The 26,784-nt window shown below is 46.2% G+C and overlaps 1 protein-coding gene across 3 annotated transcripts in view; it reads right to left on the bottom strand.

Moving 5' to 3' along the window:
• RAB11FIP4 (RAB11 family interacting protein 4) overlaps window positions 1–26,784 on the bottom strand; it is a 308,983-nt gene that overhangs the window by 61,329 nt on the left and 220,870 nt on the right. Inside the window, exon 1 of one of the 3 annotated variants that reach the window (XM_075903844.1) lies at window positions 1,321–2,421. The exons of 1 other annotated variant lie outside the window; for it this stretch is intronic. The gene's annotated coding sequence lies outside the window, so the exon portion shown is untranslated. One more of the 3 variants, XM_075903845.1, reaches the window with a different exon arrangement.

Here is a 26,784-nt window from a genome sequence, read left to right as displayed (position 1 = left end):
ACCTCTCTGTAGGTGTAATTACAAATACTACTTCTATGCAGTGAAAACAATCTCTACCTCACCAGCCCACAGCTTTGCTATTGAAAAAAGTCATTAAAAGAAGTTATGGAAATCCCACTAGTTTGCTGATATAACAGGAGATGCCTATGCTACTTCCCTGAAATTCAGGCTACAGTTCCAACACAATTCTGTGATTGTGATTCATTCTAGAGAGGTACACATGGAATTTTTTTTTAAGCTTTCAACCTCAGACACAGCAACAGATAGTCATTTTGACCAAGATTTAGATTATGTTTTGGGGCATTGTGCTCAGATTGACTCTCTAGCAATGAGGAACCCTGGCACATGTCTTCCCTGCAGCCCACAGTTTATCATTTTTTAATACTGACAGAACCTCCTTCTGCTTTATGACTTTCCCACTGTAACATATTCTTGGAATGCTGCTGCTGCAGCCTATTGACACATTTGTATTTGTGAAGGTCACCCTCTATTACTGTGTGTGTGTGTGTGTGTGTGTGTGTGTGTGTGTGTGTGTGTGTGTGTGTGTGTGTGTGTGTGTGTGTGTTTCAAGCAGTGGGAGGGAAACAGAAGGAAATTATGTATCTAAGCGGACTAACAATTTAGATTTTTCAATGTTATTGCCTTGATTTTTAACACTTCAGAAGACAGGATACAAACCCACCAGAGCAATTTGAGTGTCATGGAACAGAGATGCTTCCCCTCTGCAAAAATAGCAGGCACAAGGGCTCCTGTGTAGACCCACCATACCAAATCTGTAGAAATTACATAATCTGCTTCCAGGCTGCCCCATGCTCGTGGGTGTATTTATCAAACGAGCCACACCACAGCTAACTGACCAGCCCTGATAAATCCCGGCTCGATTTCCCCTGACAAGCCCCAGACGCCTAGCACTGACTAGGAAGAGCAGGTAACTACACTGCATTCCCCTCTCCCCCACCGCCGCAGGAAGAAGGGGAGCAAACTCGCCCCCAAGCCTTAGGGGGGAACACGGCCAGCCCAGGCAACAGGGAAGGGGACAGAAGGAAACAAGAAGAGGCAGGTGAATAGAAGCGAAGCTCCTGCTCTCTCAACGCTTTGCAGAACCAGCCCAAGCCAGTTCTCCTCCTCCACCCGGAGCAGCCGGGGGAACAATGCAGCTTTGCTGGGGCAGCCTTACCAAACGCCTCTCTGCCCGACTCCGGGCACACGCAGGGTCAAATCCCTCTGCTTGCTACTCTCCAAACTTCCGCCTTGCAACGACCTCTCTCCGCTCCCTTCCTTGTTTGCTCCCGGAGCCTCCTGCTTTCCTCCCCGGCTTACCTGCCGGCAAGGCGGGACTCCCACCCCGAGCGAGGCGCCGCCGTTGCCTGGAAAGCCGGGCCCCCGCTCCTCGCTCGGCAACAGCCCGGGCAAATCGCGAGTCGCGCTTCTCCGCGCTCTCCACCTTAGGCAACAGTTGGCCTTGCGAAAGCCACGCCCCCACGGGCGGTTGCTACGAGACACGAGGTTTCATTGTATCCGCTCGGTATCGATGCTGTGACATCACAGAGCTGGGGTGTATGAAGATTCTGAAAAGGAGGGGCCAGGGGGAAGGTAATTTACTACCGCAACGCAAGGCGACGGTTCGGAGCCGCGGACAGGGCAGGACGAGTCCGTGGGGAGCTTTCTAGCGAGGATCAAGGGGGATTTAACACTAGGCAACCCTTCCCCCTCCCCGCGCTCTCCACGGGGAGCGACTGAGCTGCAGCAAATTAATCCCAGATGGGGCAACTCGTTCTCTGAATGAGACTGAGCCCAGGTCTGTGGGTGGGCGCCTCCCACCCTGGGAAAGAGACTTGGAACAGGCTCGTGTGGGGCATGTTTGTTTCAGCCTCGCAAAGCTGCCGGGACAAGTTACCAAACCAAGCGCCTCATTCATTCAAGCCTCCCTGACCTTGGCGCACTGATGTGTTAATGGGTCATCATTCAGGGTCAGAGGGCAGGGGCTGAACAAACAGCACCGACTACCCACAAGACACGCTCTCCACAGAGACTGCATTTTAGACAGGTTTTGCAGTCTACCATGCTTAGGAAAGGAACTTTTTTTTTTACACTGTTTGGACGAAACTTTCAAAAACTCCCTGGTCACTTGTCCTGCTAAATGTCCATCTGCGCCTCTCACTGGACAGGAAAATATTTTAAATAAAAAATGTTCCACTGTGTAGCTGCTTGGGCTTCCCGAGACTCTACACCTCGCTTTAAAAATAACATGAAAAGGCCGGGATCTCAAAGGCAGTACTTCCGAGAGCAGCAAGAACTGAAACTGCCTTTGCTCTGAAGCACTGGTGAAAGATCTCTCTCCCACAGGGCGGAGTGCAACGGAGCAAGTATTGGGTGGCTACTGACACCCCCACAACATGTTACAGGGCTTAGCCAGCCAAATAAGGCCACATTGTAATTGTCCAAAAACAGTAAATACTTGTCTCCTTCCAGTGAAAGCAATTGCCTTTTCAGAATGTTTGTCCATTTTTTTAACTCTGGTTTCTGAATTTAGTTTTGTTCCCAAACAAATCACAGAACACCCTGATACTCAGAAGCAGAATCACAGAACACCCTGGTACTCAGAAGCACTCCCTGTGACTGTGGATTGTGTCCACACATTGTGGAAACCGAAAAACATCTGATGAACAGGTGGTGGCAGGTCAGAAGGGGCAAGTCTTGGAACAGCTCTCCTAGAGTGAGGGGGGGAGGCTGGATGGACAGATATCGATTTACTCTTCTTGACTCTCTCTCAATGGAACCATTAGTCACTCATCTGAAAACAATTCAGTTCTTCAAGGGAAAAAATTGCCATAGTGGAGGCCAAAGAAATGTGTAGAGGTGAGTATCAGATTCCCAGTGCTGCTCAGGATTACCTGGTAAAATTAATTGGCTACTGTGGCTCTAGTCCTACTCACATGCTCAACGATTGTGTGAGAAAGTCCCACTGCAGTGCATATTTGAAGGCTGGGGGGACATTAGTAGCTCCACTAAAGTCAATTGGACTCTTTGTGTGAGCAAGGCTTTCCAGGATCAAGCCTTGAATGACAACCTCACGTAGTGTGTTACACATTCATTTCTATAGTTAACCTGAGAAGAAGATGAAACAAAAACATTCCATTGTGAAAGAGACCTAACACTGTTTTGTATCATTTTAAAAAATGGTCAGCATGATACCAAACCACAGATTTATGGTTTATTACTGCAATCTGTAACCCTCTAACCCCCACTTTTTGTCCTATGATTGCAGAAGGGTCCATCTTTACCATTTATGGTTCCCTGCGTGAAGATTGGGGGCAGTCTGCTTGGTGGGGCAGCAGTCATTGCAGTGGGGGGACATGGCAGGGAGGCATAAGTATAGGAATTCTGGGGTGCTGTACCATCATCACATTATATGTGGGTTCCTAGCCGCCAGGGTCCTGGCTGCTACCCGAGGCTCTGCCACCCTGTCCAGGTCCCCCTGCTCCCAGAGACATGACTCTGATCCAGGCTCCAGTGAAGTGGAACAGGTGAGTGGCATCTGGGCACAGCCTGCAAGGGGAGGGGACAGGGGATGAGGTTGGCCGGTGCTGCCTATGCCTTGCTATGATGGTGACCCCAGGCATACACAGCAAACAGCTGCCTAGGGTACTACTACATTTGGGGCACCTGGTGCCTCAAATTTAGTAGTGCCCAATGCAACTGCATAGTCTACATATGCCTAAGGATGGCGTTGACTGCAGTGTGTCAATGGGCCACTCTATCTTGAACGGTCCCTTACAAGATGTGCTACCTACTTATGCTACAGTCTATTCTCCCTTGCATACTGCGGTGACCTGGGAGTTCCAGACCTAAGGAAGAGTCATGTGGCTTGAAAGCTTGTCACCCTCACCAACAGAAGCTGGTCCAATAGACAGTATGACTCAACCCACCTTGTCTCACAAATCAGAAGAAACATGCTTAGTACACTGAACTTACTGGTTTCTTACCTTTCATTGGAAGTAATGTGAGCAGCAGGAGAAAAGCAAACATACAAAAAGGGATCCAAACATTGCACAAGCTGTTACCTTTAATTCACTTCAGTTTTCTGAAGTGGTGCAACTTCCTTTTTCACAATGTCTCACAGCAGTTGCACACTAACAATGGATGGGCCAAAACCAAGAAATGAAAACAAAAACATAAAAAAAATTGGTTTCTGTGAGTTTGCATTGGATGACTCTATCCCAGACAATACTAAGCTACTGATCACCTCCTGCGAAATACCAGTCCTCACACCAAATTCTGTTCTTAGACATACATCACTGAAGTGTATCATGGAAGAATGTGGCCCAAAGAAGATAGAAAAGAGCAGTAACAATTAAGAAGTTGAAACAGAAAAGACTGATTCAGTATGCAATTATTTCACCCATAAGCTGCTGCATTCTGAAACCTGCTGTCATCCTCCCACCTACCCACCCACCCGCCACCCCACTGCATTAACAGGCAATTTAAAAACCATTGTCAGGTCTTGCTAATATTGCCACTGACAAAGCCACTACTGTATTTTTTAGCTCAAATTCTTAGCTATAGGCCACAATTAATCAAAGCATTAAATGCTTTAGTTTTACACGCTAAAGACCCATTAATTTATTACTTAGCATTTGTTTTGTAGAAGCTCAAGCAAGATCTCAGCTCCGCTGTGCTAGGCACTGTACACCCCCTCTCCTCACAGGAAGTTGTAAAGCCTTTGGTGTCCAGACTATTTCATCAGACAAGCCAGACAGAAGGTGGAAGTGACACAGAACTACAGAGAAAGGAAGTGACTTGCCCTCTGTCCCACAGCAGATTTATGCCAGAGGCAGGAATACACACAACCCATGTCTACAGAGTCCAAGCCAGTTCACTAACTGTACGGAATCAAGGCCACGGGGAATTCTGAAAGATTTAAAGGATTCACGCAGTGGATGGTTTTGGTTCAGGGAATCATATAGGGAACTCTAATTCAGAAATCTATTAAGCTGTTAGTTGTGGACGAAGCCTCAACCCAGGGGTGGGCAAAAAGGCCTCCGCGGGCCAGATCCGGCCCACCGAGTGGATTGATTTGGCCCGTGAAGGCCCTGCCGCTCCTCTGCCCCCAGGCCAGTTAGGCCTGGGGGCAGTAGGAGCATGTGAAGTTTCCTCTGCACTCCCCCTCCCTGCCTTGCGAGGAGTGCATGGCACTTCAAAGTGCTGTACGCTCGCGCAGGGCGGGGGCAGGAGAGCAAAGCTTTGCACAGTTCCTCCGCCCCCAGACCAATAAAGGCCTGGGGGTGCGGGAGAGTGTGAAGCCTTTTCCCTCTCTGCCAGGGGCATGGATGCCTAGTGGAAGGAGGGAGGCAAAGGGGCTCCCCTTCCCCCAGACCAATTATGGTCTGGGGGTGAGGAAGCCCAGAAGCATTCTGGCCCCAACCCTTCTGGATTAGGCCCTGCCCTTTCTGGGGCGGCCTGGGTGGTCAAAATTATTGCCCACCTCTGCCTCAACCTTTCCTTTCTATTTGCTGGTTTTTCCTCTGTCCATCAAAGCTTTCTAAGCCTCTTTCAGGGAAACGTATGAATGGCAACCCAACATTTCACAGAGCTCTTAACACACTTACATGGAGTTTATAATTAAGTCTATCACTGAAGCTGGACTATATTGAGGTCTGTTTGCCATACAAATCCAATCACTGTCTTAAAGTTGACTACTCCAGATAGTGCCTGAATCTGTCCTCATTTTCATAATAGAGGATGACTCTTATACATTAAAAATTATTCAAGAAAGAAAGGAAGAGAAAAATTCACTAGCCTCAATCCTTTTGTGTAAAGCCTAAAGCAATTAACAGAACCAGCTTGCTCTGAAACTGTTTAACAAAACACTGAAAATGCTTTCTGTTCTGATGAGGGATGGGAGACATTGCTTCAGGTCCAAGATGAGGTTTAATTTAATACTAATTAAAGGATACTGATATTGCAAGAAAGAAAAATACACATCAAGCCAACATACACTATTGTTCACCAAAATACAAGCAGGCCTCCTATTAGGCCCTAATCCTGCACTAAGAACTCCACTGTCATATCCTTCTTTGTACTCACTTGCTATGTCTAGACTGCAATCTTTCCCGGGAAGAGGAAATACAAATGAAGCGCTCATTAGCATTTGTCGCGCTCTCATTTGCATATCTTCCAATCCTTTTTGTGGAAGAGGTTTTTGCTCAAAAAAGCCCCATGTACACGGGGCTTTTTTGCGCAAAAACCCCCTTTTGAACAAGAGCCCTTCCTTAAAAAATGAGGTTTACAGGTTCTTGCGCAAAAGGGGGTTTTTGTGCAAAAAACTCTTCTGCAAAAAAGATCAAAAGAGAATATGCAAATGAGAGCACCAGAAATACTAATGAGCGCTTCATTTGCATTTCCTCTTCCAGAAAAAGATCGCAGTCTAGATGTAGCGTCAGTGAGGCCTTAAGGCAGCAATGGGCAACGTAGGCTACTGAGTGGGCTGCATGAGTGGCCCTCCATCTCAAAGGGCTGCAAGATTGTCCTAACGAAGACGATCTCCTGGGACAGGGCAGGTTTGCTAACTGCGCTTGTGTATCTAGAATTTGCAGGCTGTGCCGACTGAACCGCAGCAGCGCTTTGACTGGATGCAGAGGGAGCACACGGCTCTCACACTGTGAGCAATCAGCATGCACCTCACTTCGCGTGTCCACGCCTTACGTGTGCATCACTTTAGTAATATCAGTAGAAAAAAAACCCTACACAGACTGCAACCAGCAGAATCTGGCAACCTTGAACATGGGCAACAGTAAACAAAATGTCTCGTAGGCCACACACAGAACCCTGATTGGCCACAGGTTGCCCACTGCTGCCTTAAGGGTATGCCTAATACTGCAGCTGGAAGCAAGTATCCCAGCTCAGATAAACAGACTCAAAATAGCAATACGGGGCTGGTACTCAAGCTCCAGCCCATGTGACCCTGTTCGCTCGAGACCTGGCATGTACCCAGAACTAGGGTTGCCAGGTGTCTGGTATTGAACCAGACAGTCTGGTATTTTTGCCTCCTGTCCGGTAAAAAATTTCAGAAAACACCAGACAGCTAACATGTTTGGTATTTTCTGATTTTTTCCTCGGCAGGAGGTGAAAATCCCGGGTGCTTACTGGGTTCTGCAGGGGAGCTGTCTGGCCCGGCGCAGGAAGGCAAGATGGCGGGCGGCCAAAAAGCCTCAAAAGAGTTTCTTAAAGGGGCCATATATATATATATATATATATATATATAAATATATATATTTTACTTAACAACTCTCGGGGTCCTTTTTCTTGTCTTTGCTCAACAACTTTGGTCTCCCCCTTTTTTTTTCCTCAACAGAATTTTTTCCCTAGTTTGGTTTTTTTTTGTGGGGGTAGAGGGTGCGTTCAATATTTTTGGTTAAACCATCTGGCAACCCCACCCAGAACATCCACATTGGTATTGTTAGTGTGCTAGCTTGAACCCTGCTAGCACACAACTGTTAACCTGTGAGGGAACACTCAGTCTCAGATGCAGTGTAGACATACCTAGAGATGTTAATAGGCTCGCTAAAGAAAGGTGTAACTGAGCACAGAAATTTACATAAGAATGATCATAGTCGGTCAGACCAAAGGTCCATCTAGCCCAGTAGCCTGTCTGCTGGCAGTGGCCAGCGCCAAGTGCCCCGGAGGGGGTGGACTGAAGACAATGATCAAGCGATTTGTCTCGTGCCATCCATCTCCAGACTCTGACAGAGGCCAGGGACACCATTCCTACCCCCTGGCTAATATGGACCTAACCTCCATGAATTTATCTATCTTCTCTTTAAACTCTGTTATTGTTTAGCCTGCACAGGAGAGGAGTTCCACAGGTTGACTATGAGCTGTGTGAAGAAGAACTTTCACTTATTAGTTTTAAACCTGCTACCCATTAATTTCATTTGGTGACCTCTAATCCTTATATTATGGGAACTAATGAATAACTTTTCTTTATTCACCCTCTCCATACCACTCATGATTTTATAGACCTCTATCGTATCCCCCTCAGTCTCCTCTTTTCCAAACTGAAAAGTCCCAGTCACTTTAGCCTCTCTTCATATGGGACCTGTTCCAAACGCCTAATCATTTTAGTTGCCCTTTTCTGAACCCTTTCCAAGGCCAAAATATCTTTTTCGAGGTGAGGAGACCACATCTGTACACAGTACTCAAGATGTGGGCGTACCATAGTTTTATACAGGGACAGTAAGATATTCTGTGTCTTATTTTCTATCTCTTTCTTGATAATTCCTAACATTCTACGGTAGACTTCCGATAATCCGGAATCTTTGGGACCTAGGTGGTGCTGGATTATTGGATATGCGGAGCATTGGGAGGTCCTCTGGTGGGGGGGGGGGGTTGTGACGGGTCTGCCGGACCCGCACTGTGTCCGGGGGCTGGCCAGGGAATGGCACGGTGAGGGGAGAACCCTGTGCCGTTTTGCAGGAAGGCGAGGGAAGCCCCGTACCACCGCCGAGTTTCCAGGAGGGGAGGGAAGTGGGCTCCCCAACCCCCAGACTGCAATAGTTATCCCCGAGCAGGGGGGTGAGGGACAGCGCTGCGGGACCAACCCGGCAGCACCCCAGCTGCTCTGCTCTGCAGCTTCCCCAAGTCCACCACTCGTCAGTTTCAGCAGCGGCAGACTTGGGGAAGCAGCACAGAGCAGAGCAGCTGGGGTGCTGATGAGTTGGTCCCACAGCGCTGCCCCTCACCCCCCTGCTTGGCGCCCAGCAGCACCCCAGCTGCTCTGCTCCGCAGCGTCCCCAAGTCTGCTGCTGGTCAGTTTCAGCAGCGGCAGCAGCAGACTTGGGGAAGCGGCGTGGAGCAGCTCCAATTGTCCGGCTGGCCGGAGCACTTCCGGGTTCCAGTTGGTGCTGGACTATTGGGAATGCCAGACCACTGGATGCCGGACAATTGGAATTTTACTGTATTTGCCTTTTTGACCGCCGCAGCACGCTGTGTGGACGTTTTCAGAGAACTATCCACAATAACTCCAAGATCTCTTTCCTGATTTGTCGTAGGCAAATTAGCCCCCATGTATAGTTGGGGTTATTTTTTCCAACATGCATTATTTTACGCTTATCCACATTAAACTTCATTTGCCATTTTGTTGCCCAATCACTTGGTTTCATGAGATCTTTTTGAAATTCTTCACAGTCTGCTTCTGTCTTGACTATCTTGAACAGTTTAGTATCATCTGCCGAATTTCATCTAATGCACAATTTGTCTGCATATCTTTTTTCATTTGCTGTTCTAAAATAATAGTGGAGCACTTTTTATAAAACACGATTGGGCACAGTTGATACTCTCATTCCTTATTTAACAGAAACTTTTAAAACCTTCTTGCCTTACAGGTTTTGGAAAGAAATGATTGTTTGTCATATTCATTCTAGACTAAATAACAGTCATAAATAAAACAACAACCTGCACGGTACATTTTTCATAATTACCCTACAGGTATGAGTTTGAAATGTCATTGCTGTTATTATTGGTAATATCCAGTATTGCTTTAAGGTACACGGTGCAATGATTTCTGATATTTGTAAAATGGTTACTAGATGCAGCAATATTCTTTAATAATGGGTATTGAATGATGTATACAAGTAAATGTTTAATATGAGATAAGCTAAAAGCAATTGAAAATAATATTATATTTAAAATATAAAAGTTAAGAAAATATATACCAATGTTTAATATATGAATTCAATTTATTATGAAGTATGCTACCCAGGGCTGAGTAATGTATTACACGGTAATAATTAAGAATTTATAAATGTCTTATTGATATAAGGTGTGACTGAACAATGTTCCTATAAAATATATGCCTCTTAAGCATTCATTGTATACTAAATGGCTATATAAAACCCAACATTATTAAGCAATAAATATATCCATAAGATAGACCTATCCCTCTCTCTTCATTAAAATGAATTCTGAAGCACTGGTTTTTATACTCTGTCTTTCTTCTCCACGGAGATGAAAGTTCAGTTCCTGAGTATTTCACAATTATATAAATATTTGGTGTTAACATTTTTTTGGTTTGTGTTTTTTGTCCCTTCTGAAGAGAAAATGCAACTCAAATTGGAGTGGATGAGTACTGCTGCTTTCTCCTGCAAGGAAGCAGAACACTACCTGTGTGTGTCATAGGCCCTTTATTGTTAACATCTAATAGCAAAATGGAAACCATGCATCAAGGAGGGGTAAAGAAATGCAGGGGCTGCTACCAAATTGTTCTCTGCCTCAAATGGACAGGGACTAGCAGACTGTGACTCCAGTCCAGTTCCTAGGCTGTGTCTAGACTGGCAAGTTTTTCCGCAAAATCATCTGATTTTGCAGAAAAACTTGCCAGCTGTCTACACTGGCCACTTGAATTTCCGGAAAAGCACTGACGATCTCATGTAAAATCATCAGTGCTTTTCCGGAAATACTATGCTGCTCCCGTTCGGGCAAAAGTCTTTTTCCGAAAGACTTTTGTCCAAAAGGGCCAGTGTAGACAGGATAGTACTGTTTTCCGCAAAAAAGCCCCGATCGTGAAAATGGCGATCGGGGCTTTTTTCACAAAACCGCATCTAGATTGGCCACAGACGCTTTTCCGCAAAAAGCGCTTTTGCGGAAAAGCATCCTGCCAATCTAGACACGATTTTTCCGAAAAATGCTTTTAACAGAAAACTTTTCCGTTAAAAGCATTTTCGGAAAATCATGCCAGTGTAGACGTAGCCCTAATGTGTTGCTCCCTGTAATGGAGTCTGCATACTCCACACTAGGCTGGAAGGGGTTAATATCACTCCCATGGATGGAGGAAGTTCCACCTCCCCAGCCATGCTGGGCAGGTATAAAAGGAAACCACTCAGGTCAGTCTGGGCTGGATGCCAAAGAAGAAGGACTTGCAGTGGGAGCTCCAGCTGAGAACCAGCCATAGTCAGTGTAAGCAGGAGACTCCATGGTCCAAAATAAGTCTCCATAGCTGACAGAGCACCAGGGAACGACTAACACTGAGGAATGTGGAGACCCTGAGGCTTCATGGACTGCCACACCACTGAGTATAGTAGGAAGTGTCCCAGAGAAAGCATATGAGTGGTATCTCCCACCTGGGTGAACTCAGCGTGTTTTGGTGGACAGGTCTGACAGTGTCACCAGAAAGTGAGAACAAGCATTTGCCTGGATCTTTTGTAGCTGGCACAGCAAGGTATTTATGTGCCAGATTTGCTAAACATTCATACGCCCTTCATGCTTTGGCCACCATTCCAGAGGAGATGCTTCCATGCTGATGAGACTTGTTAAAATGATGTGTTAATTAAATTTGTGACTGAACTCCTTGAGGGAGGGGGGAGAACTGTATGTCCCTGGCTCTGTTTTAACCCGCATGCTGCCATATATTTCATGCTATGTCGAATCATAAAATAGAACAGGAAGGGACCTCGAGAGATCCTCAAGGCCAGTCTCCTGCCCTCACAGCAGGATCAAACAGGGTCCATATCACCTGTGATAGAGGTGAAGTCATTAAGCACCTCTGCCATTTCCAAGTTTCCTGTTATTGTTTCTCCCTTCTCACTGAGCAATGTAGCTTCTTAGATGATTATTCAGCTTGTTTGTTTTTCAGAACACTTCTTTTTTGCTAAAAATTTGATAAAACACGAAGTACCAATGTGAGATTTTTAAAAATACCTTCAGCTAGGGTTGCCAGATGGTTTCAACAAAAATACCGGACACATTTGACATGACATCACAATCTACATTACATCTTATTTAGAAAATACCGGACATTTATAATTTTTCATTTCTATTTTCTCAATTTGTTTCCCAAGCAGAAAGCTCAAATATTGGACTGTCCAGTTCAAAACTGGACACCTGGCAACCTTAGCTTCAGCACCTAACCCAAAGCTTAAGAATCTGAAGTGCCTCTCAGAATTGGAGGGTGGCATGGAGTATGCCTTCAGATGTCTTAAAGAAAAATACTCTGATGTGGAAACTGCAGAACCTGACCCACCAAAAAAGAAAATCAACCTTCTGCTGCTGCTATCTGACTCGGATGATGAAAATGAACATGTGTTGGTCTGCACTGCTTTGGATTGAGCAGAACCCGTCCTCAGCATGGACGCGTGTCCTCTGAATGGCGAATGAAGCATGAAAGGACACATGACTCTTTAGTGCAGTGGTTCGCAAACTTTTTGGCATCACGCCCCCTTTTTGATTTTTGAGAAACCCTCACGCCCCCTCACCCCAAAATAGCGGCAAAACTTGTTGGGAAAAAAAAAAAAAAAAAAAAAAGGAACTGACTCGGGCCGAAAAACAAAAATAGCAGCAAAACTTGACGGGGGAGAGGGGGTGGAGCTGGGTCGCCTTGCATCCCCCCTGGAATTTCGGCATGCCCCCCCTCCCCAGGGGGGCACGCCCCCAGTTTGGGAACCCATGCTTTTAGTGCATTTGGAATGTAAATGATTTGCGAAGCCAGCATCAACAGTGCCATGTGAACATTTGTTCTCGCTTTCAGGGCACATTGTGAACAAAAAGCGAGCAGCATTATCTCCCGAAAATCCAAATAAATCCGTTTGGGCAAAAAACAGGACTGAGCTGACTGAGAGTCTCTAAAGTTTTACACTGTTTTATTTTTTATTGTTGTTGATTATTGGACATAATTCTACATTTGTAAGTTCAACTTTCATGATAAAGAGATTCCACCACAGTGCTTGTATTGGGTGAATTGAGAAATATGACCTGACAGTGCAAATATTGGCAATAAAAATATAAAGTGAGCACTGCACACTTTGTATTCTGCATGGTAATAAAAATCAATATATTTGAAAAAGAAGACGCATCCAAAACTAATTTAAAAAATGGTATTCTGCAGTTTAACGGTGCAATTATTCATGATTTTTTAAATAGCTTGATAGTCCTAGTAGTAAGCCAAGCGGGATTTCTGGATTAGTACACTTGACTCACCCTGTGAAACACGAGGAGGGAGATATATATGCGTGTGTGTGTGTGTGTGCGCACGCACGCATACAGGCTTGTGGCATCAAGTATTCTGTAGTGTCATAAACTGAATCACATTGTTTGTTTTTTTTAAAAAGCTGCACCGTCACAAAGCCTGCCTGGGCCATACCCAACTGCAAAGCATCCTTCTCTCTAAAACTACCATCAATGGGGGGAGGTCAGCCCCCTCTTCACTCAATTTGTGTCCTTTACTAAATTCAGCCTGCCAAACGTGGTGCCTTCCAAGTGCTATGTACTTTGAAACGTGTCCAGGACCCATTGAGAGTTGAGCAGAGAAGTCAAGGTTAATTTATGACGATGCCATTTGTCTTGCTGTTCATGCACACTGGTCTCTTGGGGTAGACTGTAGAGGTTTGCATGACTCAGCACTTCGTACTGTGCACCAGGAAACCCCAGTGTAGCTATTGTGCTAGAATCTTACCCTATCCTTGTTGGGGGTGGGTCATGATCTTGGGAGTATCCCAGCGACTGCAGGAGTTGAGCATTGTCTGGGTGGGCTATTTCACACCAGGCTTAGGAAAGCAGCATTGCACAAAAGAAACCTGAAGCCCAGAGAGGGCCCCAGCCTGGGAGGCTTTCAGCACCCTCACGTCTGCTGGCTTTCATAGGAGTGGAAAGGGCTCAGCGCCTGTAATGAAGTGGGGATTGTATTCACTGTGCTCACTCCATTATGTTGCATGTGGTTTCTACTGTCCTGCGGTAACCCTGTGTGTGTGCCTCAGTTTCCCTGGGCATTGCACCGATACCTAGATGGGGATGTGAATTTCAGGTGTCACTCTCACTGAGGGAGGCTGCCTGAGCCCCAGCACACACACAGTGGCCCAGTCTTTCAGCAACTTGAGCCTAGGAGGATGTAAGTGCAACCAAGGGCCACCTTTTGCCCAGGAAGCTGGACAAAGGAGGAGACGGGGCTGCATGCCGGGCTGGGACCAGTTGTTGCTGAGTGTGTGTGAGTCTCGGCTGGCTTAAGATACAGAGAGGGGGCCCAAGACCCTGGCTCTGAGCCCCCCCTCTCCCTAAGATGGATGGTACTGTCTGCATCTGGTTCCTGGGCTAACAAGTCTGTTCTATGCTGTGTCCCTATGGACTAATAAGCCTTCTGTTCTCAGGGTTGCCAGGTGTCCGGTATTCACCCGGACAGTCCGGTATTTTTGCCTCCTGTCCGGTAAAAAAATTCAGAGAATACTGGACACCTGAGATGTCCGGTATTTTCTGAATTTTTCCCCGGCCAGGAAGCAAAAATGCCGAGCACCAGGCAACCCTACCAACACTCAGCGCCCAGCCTCCCCCCCGCCCGGAGCCTCCCACGACCTCCAACATCCCCAGCCCCCCAACCCCAGCCCCCAAACTTACCTGGTTCCCCAAGGCTGCTGGCATAAAATGGCTGCCAGACAAAAGACCTAGGCAGGGGAAGCAATGCTTCTACTGGGTCTTAGTGCTCCCGTTCCTATCCCTGCACTCACTCTTAAAGGGGACATGCTGTTTTAATGCTGTTTTTTTTTTTTTTTGCTTAATAAGTCCTTGAAGTCCCCCCCTTTTTTTTTGCTCAACAACTTTGGTCTCCCCCCTTTTTCTCCCCTTCAACAGAATTCCCCCCCCCCTTTTTTTTTTTTGCAGGGGCGAAAAGGGGTGTTCGGTATTTTTGTTTCAACCATCTGGCAACCCTATCTGTTCTATCTGCTGGCTGAGAGTCACATCTGGCTGTGGATGGGGGTGCAGGGCCCAGTGACTCCCACACCTCAGTGGCAGCACCTCATCGCAGGTGCTCAGCAGAGTCACGAGAAAATTCAAAGGCAAAATTTTCAAACCAGAGTGCCTAGAATGAATCCAAATTTAGGGCCTAAATCACACCTGACTTTACTTTTAGAGGCACTGCACCATTTCATCTCCCCCTGACTTCCCAATCTCTTGCTTTGTAAATAATTCACAGAATAAGGCTGTTGAAAGGTTCTGTGCGATGCCTTGCGGATCTCGCACACAGCCACACAACTGCTATGCTAACCTCCAGCACATCCTTCCCTATCCCCCGCCCCCTTAACAGAGCCCTATTCTGCAGGGAGATGGAGAATTGTTTCTCCAAAGTCCATCAGCCTTTCACTGGCAGGCTAGTTACAATAATGAAAAGACAATGGAGCTGAAACGTGAGGAACAGCCCCTAATTAATAATGAAGATAATGAGATCATCAGATTGTATAGGCCACAGACATATCTTAATTATCTCCTGAAAACTGACAACTCATTCATACCTCCAAAGCCTTTAATCAATCTGTGTCTGAATATCTGTGACGACTTAGCGCAAATAGTTATGCCACAATATCTTTTTTGTTTTTAATTTCCATAACTGCTCTTCAAAGCATTAAGACAGAGAACCGCCTGGCTTAAAAGAGCACGAAATGTTCCAGACCGCTCGCTGCAGTAGCCCTGCATTCTGATCTCATTTCCACCCACGTGAATCAGGAGCTACTCCTTGGAAGCAAATGGGATTAGACTGGTCTAAATTATTGTTACGGATGCTGGTTGTGCCTAAAACCAGCCAAGAGTGGGGACCTATTGTCCTAAGCTACTTGCCTTGAAGCGCTTCTAATCTAAATGGACAAGATAGATCCCTTTGCTCCATCTTGAGTCTATCGCAAGCAGAGTGAACAAGTGGGTGAGAGCATATTGGTTCCACAGATTTCTGGGGGAGGGGAGGTTAGTTAAAAAGGAACAAGCTAAAAACAAAGGATAAGGGAATGTTGAAAGGAATGGTAAAGGAACAGGGCAGGGGAGAAGAGGTTAAGTGAGGCAGGATGGAGTGAAGAGACTGAGGAAAGGCTTGCTGAGGGCCAGCACGGCCATTGGCACAAGCTTTGCTGCTGAAGGGTGGTTAGGTTTGTGGTCTCATGTCTTGTGGCAGAGAGTTCCAAAGACTCTTCTTTCATGAGCCTCCTCCAAGTGGCAGACAATTTCATAGTTTTGATGAAACATGAATGTTAGATCATGGTCAAAAAGGAAAATTGGGTCTTTAGCCCAGATCTTCAAACATTTTTAGGTACCTAACTCCCATTGATTTCTTTGGGAATTAGGTGCCTAAATACTTTGGATCAGATCCTTAGGCCCAGCTCTTCGAATGTGTAGTGCAGACAATGGAAAGTCTCCTCCTATTGATTTCAATGGGCACAGGTGCTCAGACAGCAAGAACCAATCTCATGGAAAGCTTTGAATATGGAGGGCCAGGACCTGGAACTGAGCTTTGTATTCCTTGAGCCAACAAGCAGGTAGGAGCCCTGGTGTGTGGTGTTCACAGTGTCCTCTGCAGCTAAGCAAACATGCTGCAGCATTTTGTATCAGATGGAGCTTTTTCAGAGCTTCCTGCAGTTCTCTCCCCTAGCCTCCTCCTCTTTGCATCTCTCAGAACAAGGTGAAGAGTTCAGCTCTGAACTCCAGTGAGCCACAGTATCATCAAACACGGGAATATCTCCTGTGGAAAGCTGATTCTGTTTTAAAAAGCCCGCCCCACCCAAGCCTCTGATCTCCAATTTAGTTTTTTGCACCATGGGGGCCTGTTCTCCCTTTGATTCCCATGACCCTTGATAAGGGCAGAGTGCTTGCTTGCAAACTGTCCTCAGGAATAAAGCAGACCACGTCATAAATCAATCAGCATGTTCCAAATAAAGAACTTTCGGTTGACCTCCCCTGTGAAGCCAAAGGCAGTGGAGTGGGAAGGGGCATTAGTGTCAGCTCCAGAGATACATTCAAAAATTGGCCCAAATGATACTCCATCCAATTATATTTTAACTCTGTTTTAGGGGACTAAGCCCCCAGCATCTCCAGGGATTAAGGTGCTTACAACCCCTCTGCTGCCAGCATGCTACATTTTAGTGGCCTATTGAGACTACATTAGAAGAGATCGTGTTCCTCTTCCCAAGTGTGGTCAGGCAGGAGTAGGATGTGCAACACCAATTCAAGTGATTCCAAAGTGTAGCTTATGGGGCGAAGACAGGCAGCCCCTTCTGAAGAGCAGGCTATTTGTACTTTTCAGAAACTGTGTCTTGAAGGCTTTTCATTTCAGTGCTCAAAGGGGACCTCTTAACATTAATGGTCATTCCGGGACTAACGAGACTTCTGCAAAACTTTCATGGAAATACCAACCCGTTTCCCCAAAGCCTGTTTCATCCACTGTTTGCCCAGATTGCAAAGACCTGCCTCAAACAAAAGCAAATCAAGGCTGGTTTACTTGTCCGTTATGGGGGAAACATAAGAAAACCTCAGAACAACAAACAAAAATGTGAACGAGCCAGCAGGCTTTTGCAAGGCTGGACTGGAGTATAATCCGGAGGGTTAAAAGAAGGAAGGAATCTGATTCTAAAGGGAATTTTACAAAGCTATTCTTTTTCTTTACAAAATATAGAGCCAGGCTGTGCCTGGGCCTTGTGTGGGCATGGCAATGGGAAGGATACAAGGGGCTTAGCTTCACTTGTGCTTAGAATCATAGGGTATGTCTAGACTACATGGCTCCATCGATGGAGCCATGTCGATGAGTTTATTAGACAAAGGAAAATGAAGCAGCGATTTAAATAATCGCCACTTCATTTACATCAAAATGGCCACAGCACTGATCAGCTGTCTGGCAGCACAACGGGGCAGTTTGAACGCGCCGCAGTCGACAAGGGAAGCCTTTGTCGACTGCTCCGGTATGCCTTGTGAAATGAGGTTTACCGGAGCGGTCGACAAAGGCTTCCCTTGTCGACTGCGGCACGTCCAGACTGCCCCACTGTGCCGCCAAACAGCTGATCGGCACAGCATGGTGGCCATTTTTATGTAAATGAAGCGGCGGTTATTTAAATCGCCATTTCATTTTCCTATGTCTAGTAAACTCGTCTACATGGCTCCGTTGATGGAGCCATGTAGTCTAGACATACCCCTAGAGCTTAAACAGAGCTCAGGAGGTCATCAAGTCCAGCCTCCTGCCCAAGGCTGGACCAATCCCAACTAAATCAACCCAGCCAGGGCTTTGTCAAACCGAGACTTAAAAACCTCTAGGGATGGAGATTCCACCACCTCCCTAGGGAACCCATCCCAGTGCTTCACCACCCTCCTAGTGAAATAGTTTTTCCTAATATCCAACCTAGACCTCCCCCACTGTAACTTGAGACCACTGCTCCTTGTTCTGTCATCCGTCACCACTGTGAACAGCCTTTCTCCAGCCTCTTTGGAACCTCCCTTCAGGAAGTTGAAGGCTGCTCTCAAATCCCCCCTCACTCTTCTCTTCTGCAGACTAAACAAACCCAAATTCCTCAGCCTTTCCTCATAGATCATATGCTCCAGCCCCCTAATCATTTTGGTCGCCCTCCGCTCGACTCTCTCCAATGTATCCACATCCTTTCTATAGTGGGGGCCCCAGAACTGGACACAATACTCTAGATGTGGCCTCACCAGAGCTGAATAATCACTTCTCTAGATCTGCTGGCAATGCTCTTCCTAATGCACCCTAATATGCCATTAGCCTTCTTAGCTACAAGGGCACACTGTTGACTCATATCCAGCTTCTCATCCACTGTAATCCCCAGGTCCTTTTCTGCAGAACTGCTTACCTCCACTGGGACCAGATACAACCCCAAACACTTTGTTCTCCTGAGCACTGGGACTCCAGAAGCTCTGCCCCAAAGTGGGCAGGGAGAAGGCAACATCACAGTTCTAACATGGCACCAGCTGGCAAGCTGACCAGAGCCACTTTTGTATGTATCATTGCAGCATGTGCACTTTGCTTGCATGCAGAGGAACTCGGGCTAATTATGTCCTCTGATAATTTGGGACCCATGGCAGCAATACTGTATGAGGCAAAAGTCCCTATGGCGCACGGAATCAGGCCTTTCCTAGATGTTGCTGGTTTCTGAATCTATCTTTACTGATGCAACATAAACATAAAGGGCAAACAGGGAGTGGAAACCTGGTTCTGACTTTGAACTGTGGGGAGGGAGCAGAAGTTGCATCTCAGTGGAGGGGGCAAAGGTGCACTTGTTAGGCAAGAGATGGAAATGTAGCCAAGCGTGGTCACATCTACATGCTGTTTTGTGTCTGGCAGCATTTACTAGTTTTGATGGACTATTAGTGCTCTCTGGAAATCGACATGGAAAGCTGAATTAGAGGCGATTTCGCGGCCGTCAAGGAGCCTGTTGAGGGCAATATATCTGGGCTGTCCCACAGTCCTGCCCCAGGGAATGCAGCCCAATAACGTGCACGAGGGCCATAGACACAGAAGACAGCCTCACATCTGGTGGTTCTATTGTGTCTTGGGGGACAGGGTCATTAAAGGGGCAAGCACTCAGGCTGGGTGATTCACTTTTTGTTTTAAATCAGAGATAACAGGGCAGGGAAACATGCCCAGAGGGCCACCTGCAATCCCCATCTTCAACGACCTTTTGAAGCAACTACGAGACATCCCGTACAATTTAGCTGGAGACAACACATCAGATCCACTCAAACTGGCACAAGGACTTGCAGAAACGAGTGTGTACTGGGGCAGATGTTCTAAGAGGGGCACAGCACAGAATTTGCAGCTGAGGGGGAGGGAGAGCTAAGGTGGCTTAAAGCCACCTTTGTACCGTCCTCATAGTGGGATACTCTAGGGGCTGCAGAGGCCTCTGGCATAACTAAAGCCACAGGGCTGTGTATGCAATAGCAGCCTCCTAGGCTGTTGTGCGGGCCATATCACAGAACTGCTGCCTAGCTACATCCCCTATGCCAGGAATTTCTGAGGCAGCGATGGGCAACCTAGGGTAGTGAGTGGGCTGTAGGAGCAGCCCCTCTTTATCTCAGTGGGCTGCAAGATTGTCATAATCAAGACAGAATAGGGCAGTTTTGCCCACTGCACTTGTGGGCCTAGAATTGGCAGGGTGAGCCGAGTGAACCGTACCAGCACGCTGGTTGGGCACAGAGGGAGCACACAGTTCCCACAGCCAGGGTATGACTAGACTGCATCCCTCTGTCAGCAGAGGGATGCAGATTAGGCAAGTCATCATTGCAAATGAAGCGGGGATTTAACTATCCCGCACTTAAGTTGCATAAACATGGCTGCCGTTTTTGCTGACTCAGCACTTTGTCGGCAAAATGCGGCAGTCTCGAGGGGGATCTGTCGAGAAAGAAAGCCTTTTTCGACAGATCCCTTATGCCTCCTGCAAGCCTTGCAGGCCACACCTAGAACCCTGATGGGTTGCAGGTTGCCCACCACTGTTCTAAAGGATTCCCAGCTGGAAATCTTATGGTTAGAGCTCTTTTACCAACCACAAAGGGGACACAGAGGGGCAGGCCCACCTATGGGGAGGGGCAAAGGGGGCAGTTGCTCTGGGGCTTGGAAATGCAAAGCTACTAGCTGCTGCTATTGCTACTGAGGCAGCGGGCAGAGTCCTGGACCCTTTTGATTTTGCTGCCGGAGCGTGGCGCTACACGTCTCTGGAAACTGGTGGGGGGTGCGCCGCAGTCTGACTGCCCTCAACCACGCCTCTTCCACCCTCAGCCCTGTCCCTTCCAGGGTCATGGAGCCACCTCCCCACACACCTTGACCATAGTGGCTGTCATAGTGGCTGTCAGCCCCACTGAAGAGGGGTGAGCCTGGGGTATATCTGGAGTATAAAGGGCACTTGGTTTTGCTGGTCCCTGGGGTGATTCACTTAAGCCAGGTTGTCTATATTTCACTTGAGCCATAAATTGCAAAGTGCCTATTGTAAAATATCTCACATGGAGATGTCAGTGCCAAGCGTAGATCAGCAACACATGTTTATGTGTATATATATATATATATATATATATATATATAAGATTAGCCCCAAATTTGTAGAACTGTAATATAGCCAATTAATAAAGGAGAGAAAAAGGAAACAGAGGATGAGGCTAGGAATAATTTACTGTCGATAAGCAATATAACGAAGGTGCCTACAATCCACCAGGAACTACAGTCAATATGAGGGAAAATGAAAAGAGTAGTGCTGTCAAGTGATTAAAAAAATTAATCACAATTAATCACGTGATTAAAAAATTTAGCTGACCCTGGGCTCCATGCAGCGCTGCTCCTTTGAAATGCCATGGTGGCATTTCAAAGGGACAGCACTGCATGGAGCCCAGGGTCAGCTAAGGACTTCAGCTGACCCTGGCTCCACTTTGCACTGTGCCTGTGAAACGCTCAGGCAGCATTTCAAAGGGGCCGCACCGCATGGAAACGTCTGCCATTAACCTGTGTTTTTAAAATTAATGCATTAATTCTGACCTGCATTAATTGCAAGCATTAACGTGCGTTAATTGACAGATCAGGACTTGATCCTGTGAAGTGCTGAGGGCCTTTCAGTCCCACACAGCACATGATCAGGCCCTGAATTTGTACTCTCTGGTTTTGTGAAACGATTGTAACTGTTTGTGTTCCCTTTATACCTAAGGCTCTGTCTGGCATCTATAAAATTGCGGCCATTGCCTTCCAAAGAAGTTGGGAGGTGGTTTTGTTTTGGTTTTTTTAGATGGAGAAAAGCAAATCTAGAGAAGGCCCTAAAGAAATACACAGCACTGAATATATTCTCTGAAAGTCTTATCTGCATAATAAGAATGGCCATATCGGGTCAGACCAAAGATCCATCTAGCTCAGTATCCTGTCTTCCCACAGTGGCCAATGCCAGATGCCCCAGAGGGAGTAAACAGAACAGATAATCATCAAGTGATCCCTCCCCTGTCACCCATTCCCAGCCTTTGACAAACAGAGACTAGGGATACCACGCTTACTCATCCTGGCTAATAGCCATTGATGGACCTCACCTCCATGGATTTATCTAGTTCTTTTGTGAACTCTGTTAAAGTCCTGATCTTCACAACATCCTCTGGCAAGGAGTTCCACAGGTTGACCGTGCTTATGTCCTTACATTCTTATGAGCTTGACTGTTTAAGTCTAGTTCCTAATAGACAGGTGTCCATACAGCAAATCTGCTGCTAACTGCTATGTTTAGTGGCAATCTGAGCATAGAGAATAAAGAGTGGGTGGGCAACCAAGGGCACGTCTACAGTATCTGCCAGATCAACGGGCAGCAATCGATTCAGCGGAGGTGGATTTAATAACGATATATTAGAACAGTGGGAAGGGCCTGATCTTGGTGCTTCTGATCCTCCTCAACTCCCATTGATGTCAGTGGGAATTAAGGACACTACACCGTCCTGGAGGTATTCGGAACCTTGCAAGACTGACTCCTAAGCGTCTTCCATTTGGGGACAGATTCTGCATTGCTTGCTCAACCAAAACCCACTGGAATCACTGGCGTTTTGGCTGCATGAGAAATGAGGGATTAGGCGCTTGGCTAAGAATTCAGGAATTGGCTCACAGTGATTGCCTATGAGCATTGGAAAGCCTGCAAAAGGAGAAAAAAAATGGATCTAGGGCTCTGAGACAGGCCAGGGGTTTCTATTTCAGGATTACTTCCAACATTAGGAAAAACTCAGCCGTGCTGAAACAGCTCATGTGAACACAAATCATTTTATGATCCTTTGCTGGGGCAGTAAAATCTATCTTTAAAATATCAAATATGTATTTTCTCCCCATTTTATGGCTGGGAAAAAAAATCCTGGGCACTGCCAAGGAATGCTGAAATCAGAGGGCCTTGAAGGCGCTCTACAATTCTCAGGATTTGGCCCATTAAGGGTGTGTCTAGACCACAGGGTTTTTTTTTTTTTAAAAGTAGCCTTTTTTCAAAAAAACTTCACCTGCGTCTAGACTGCAGCAACATTCCTTCGAAAGTAAATCGAAAGAACGCAGCAGTTTTTTCAATTGCGGTAAATCTCATTTTACAAGGAATAACGCCTTTTTTCAAAAGTACTCTTTCAGAAGTACTCTTTCGAAAAAAGGCGCTATTGAATACAAACTGCTTTTTCGAAAGAGAGCGTTTAGACTCTTTCGAAAAAGCAGCTCTCTTTTTCAAAAAATCTGCTTGTTACCGAGACACTCTCTTTCGAAAGAGGCATTTTCGAAAGATTCTTTCGAAAAAGCCTCTTTTGAATGGGGCTTGTAGTCTAGATGTAGCCTGGGGGTGTGTCTAGACTACCTAGTTTTGTCGACAAAAGTGGACTTTTGTCGACAAAAATATACCAGCGTCTACACTACCGCTGAGTTCAGTTGACATAACGTCGACAGAACTCAGCAGTTTTGTCGACGCTGGTAAACCTCATTTTACGAGGCATAACACCTTCTGTCGACAGAACTCTGTCGACAGAAGGTGTTATTGCCTGTAACACTGCGTCCAGACTACAGAGTTCTGTCGACAAAGCAGCTTGCTTTGTCGACAGAACTCAATGTGTCTGGACACTCTTTGTCGACGGAAGTTTTGTCGACAGTATCTGTCGACAAAACTTCTGTCGACAAAACGCGGTAGTCTAGACGTACCCTAAGTGTGTACACCACAGTGGTTCCCAACCTGTGGGCCACAGACCCCTGGTGGTCTGCAGCAGTACTGCAGGACTGCAGGGGGTCCGTGGAAAGCTTAAAAGTAAGGATTAGGCCCACCAATCTTTTCTTTTCTCCCCCAGGGAGGGTGGTCCATGAAATTTTAATTGATTGAAAAGGGGTCTGTATACTCAAAAAGGTTGGGAACTACTGGTGTAACTCACAAAAAGCTTAGAGCGTACAAGACCGCCTTGGGAAGTAAAGTTTTGGTTTTATTAGTTTGCTAAAAGCATCCATGGATCAAATGTGCAAGCTTCTTTTGATGCCAAGAAAATAACACCATGGGACCCTTGGGACTCATCTCTTCAAATGCTGATCCCTCCTTGTCCGTTGTAATAAAAAGGCAGATACGGAAACAAAGTGTGCCATGTGGTCTCAATAAAGCAGAGAGTGTAGCAATCAATAACAGACACAATCTGCACTTATTTGCTTGTAGGATTTGCCGTTAGGAGCAGCAGCTATAAAACCAAACATCACTTGAGACCTCCCTTCGCCGCTTTGTTTCTCTTGGGACAATGAAACCACTGAACCCAAAACTCATCTGTGCTTTTTATAATTTCCTCTCTATTTAGAATGGCGCCTTGACCATAAATCATACAACGATAATGATCAGAGACTATAAGAAGGTTGATCCTGACTCTTACCATTAATTGTAACTGGACAATCTGCCCCATCAACAGGCTATTTTCTACTAATAAGCATAGATTCATCAAATCCTAGGGCTGGAAGAGACCTCAGGAGGTCATTGTGTCCAGCCCCTTGCCCAAAGCAGGACCAACCCCAACTAAACCATCCTACCCATGACTTTGTCAAACTGGGACTTAAAAACTTATAAAAGACTTATAATACTAATGGGCTTTTTGGTAGGCAACTTAGAAATAATTTCTCAACCTCAATGATCTTTCATCTCTCTCTCTCTTTGTTCCCATATTAGCTGACTAAAATAGATATTAAAATACTCGTGAAAAGCTGTATTTTGAAACTGGAAAGCACCAAGCAGAACTTCAAATATACATAAATACAGTTGTTTAAAAGCTGTCTGTGGAGGACACTCAAAAGCTTTCTTTCCCCCCTAAAAACTTTGGCCTCCTTTGAAAATTTTGAAGTGGGGTATATTTGCCTCACTCCTGAGTGTTTTTTTCTCAAATAGTACTTTTGGCAAGATAGGGAGACAAACTTTACACTGTTAAAACACTTGGTTTCTGATTACCCACAGGGTATGTACATTGCCGGATGGATGAGAGTGGAAACTGAATTGAGGTGGGGGTTTAAGGGAGCAGAAAAATTAGCCTAGTTCTCCAGAAAACTGGTCCATGTTTACAGGCCTGCCAATGCGGGGAAGGGGCAAATGGGGCCACTGCTTTGGGGCCCAGTGATTCAAAAGGGCCTGGCTCTCTTGTGATTCAAAAGGGCCTGGCTCTCTTGTGATTCAAAAGGGCCTGGCTCTCACCGTTGCTAGTTAGTAGTGGATGTGGCGAGAGCCCCAGGCCTTTAAATTGCCAACGGAGCCCTAGGGCTCCCCCCTCCACCCCATCCCACCCCACCCTGATGTTGCCCAGAGGCCCAGCAAGTCTGTTGTCTTCCCTGCATGTCTAAAGTTGAATTTCTCTCTTCTCTTCAGTTACATCTCGACATACATCTCTGAAGCCTATGGCACTATGTACTTCAGGTCACTTAAATTACACTGTACATCAAAGTGATTTCTGTGGAAAGTTGCAGCAGTTATGTAATAAAATGCACCATACATTCCAAAGGACAGATCTGTGGGATTACAGATCATCTAGAAATTGCCTTTTCTTTTGTTTAAGTCACCTTGATAAACAATACGGATCAAGGAAGAGAAATGGAACGCCTCAAGTGCCTTTGCGTGTCTTTGATCAATGAACTTATACAATGGTTCATTTCACGCACCCTGTAAATTCAGACAGAACATACTGGGGCTATTACCATCAACCATAGAATCTCTTTAGCACTCTCTTGTAACACAGACATGCCTCTCTGTAGCACTGTGTGTTTGTGTGTCCCTTACTTCTGAGGGTGGAGGAAGTGGGGTGAGTAAGGCAGAGGACAGGAATTCAATATGACCCGTGCCTCCACTTCCCATCCACAGAATAGGGGTAATCGTATTTGCCTAATCGAGGGGGATGTTGTGAGGCCTAACTGAATGTGAGGCACAGTGTTCACCTGACATGCTCAGGTTTCTCTCTAAAAATGAAGAACCATCAAACTATTAATATATGGGGGCAAAACCCTACCGTGTATGAATAGTGATTGCTGGACATTTCATAACAATTTTCAGATGCACATCTATATAGTGGGCTAATACTGAAGAAGCACCGTTTAAAATTCATACATGTGCTGTCTTATCTTCGTCTGAGAAGAAGATTCTGACCTCATCGAGATAAGACACAAAACCAGTCTTACTTACAAACCGACCCTTCTGGATTGTTGTAATCCACAGCACAGTCCCTTAGGGTATGTCTACACTACCCTGCTAGTTCGAACTAGCAGGGGTAATGTAGTCATCCGCACTTGTGGATGAAGCCCGGGATTTGAATTTCCCGGGCTTCATTTGCATGAAGCCGGCCGGCGCCATTTTTAAATGCCGGCTAGTTCGGACTCCATGCCGCGCGGCTACACGCGGCACGGACTAGCTAGTTCGGATTAGGCTTCTAATCCGAACTAGCTGTACGCCAAAATGGCGACCGGACGGGAACATGCAAATAAACCCAGGATATTTAAATCCCGGGCTTCATTTGCAATTTCAAATGCCTACATTAGCTTCCCTAGTTCAAACTAGGGGGCTAGTATAGACATACCCTCAGAGGTTATGGACCAATTCAAAGAGTGTGTGGATGAGGTTCTTTGTCCTGAAACATGCAGGAGGTCAAACTCAATTAATGGCTCTCAAACTGTGGAGTGGGCCTTCCAAAAGAGGCTTGGGAATGTGTCAAGGGAGGAGCAAGCTGTGTGTGCCCTTTTTTCCCTTTTTGGTGAAGACCTCAGGCTGTCAGTCCTGGATAGGTGGGGTTTGTGCCATGCACACCAGGACTCTCCTTCCCCTACCTCCAGTCCCTCATCTGGAGGAATGCATAGTATTTCTTCCTACCGGTGTTACTAAAGTTACACACATATAAAACAAGGGCACATGACATGAGGTATGTGCTGATTGCATACAACATTGTAAGAGCCGTGCGCTCCCTCTGCATCCAATCAAAGCGCAGCTATGGTTCAATTGGCACATCCTGCCAATTCTAGGTACGCAAGCACAGTTAGCAAAACTACCCAATCCGAAGGAGACCGCCTTGGTT

This window comes from Pelodiscus sinensis, chromosome 20 (assembly GCF_049634645.1).
Source record: "Pelodiscus sinensis isolate JC-2024 chromosome 20, ASM4963464v1, whole genome shotgun sequence".
Classification (NCBI taxonomy): domain Eukaryota; kingdom Metazoa; phylum Chordata; order Testudines; family Trionychidae; genus Pelodiscus; species Pelodiscus sinensis.
This window is presented reverse-complemented; position numbering and strand designations above follow the sequence as displayed.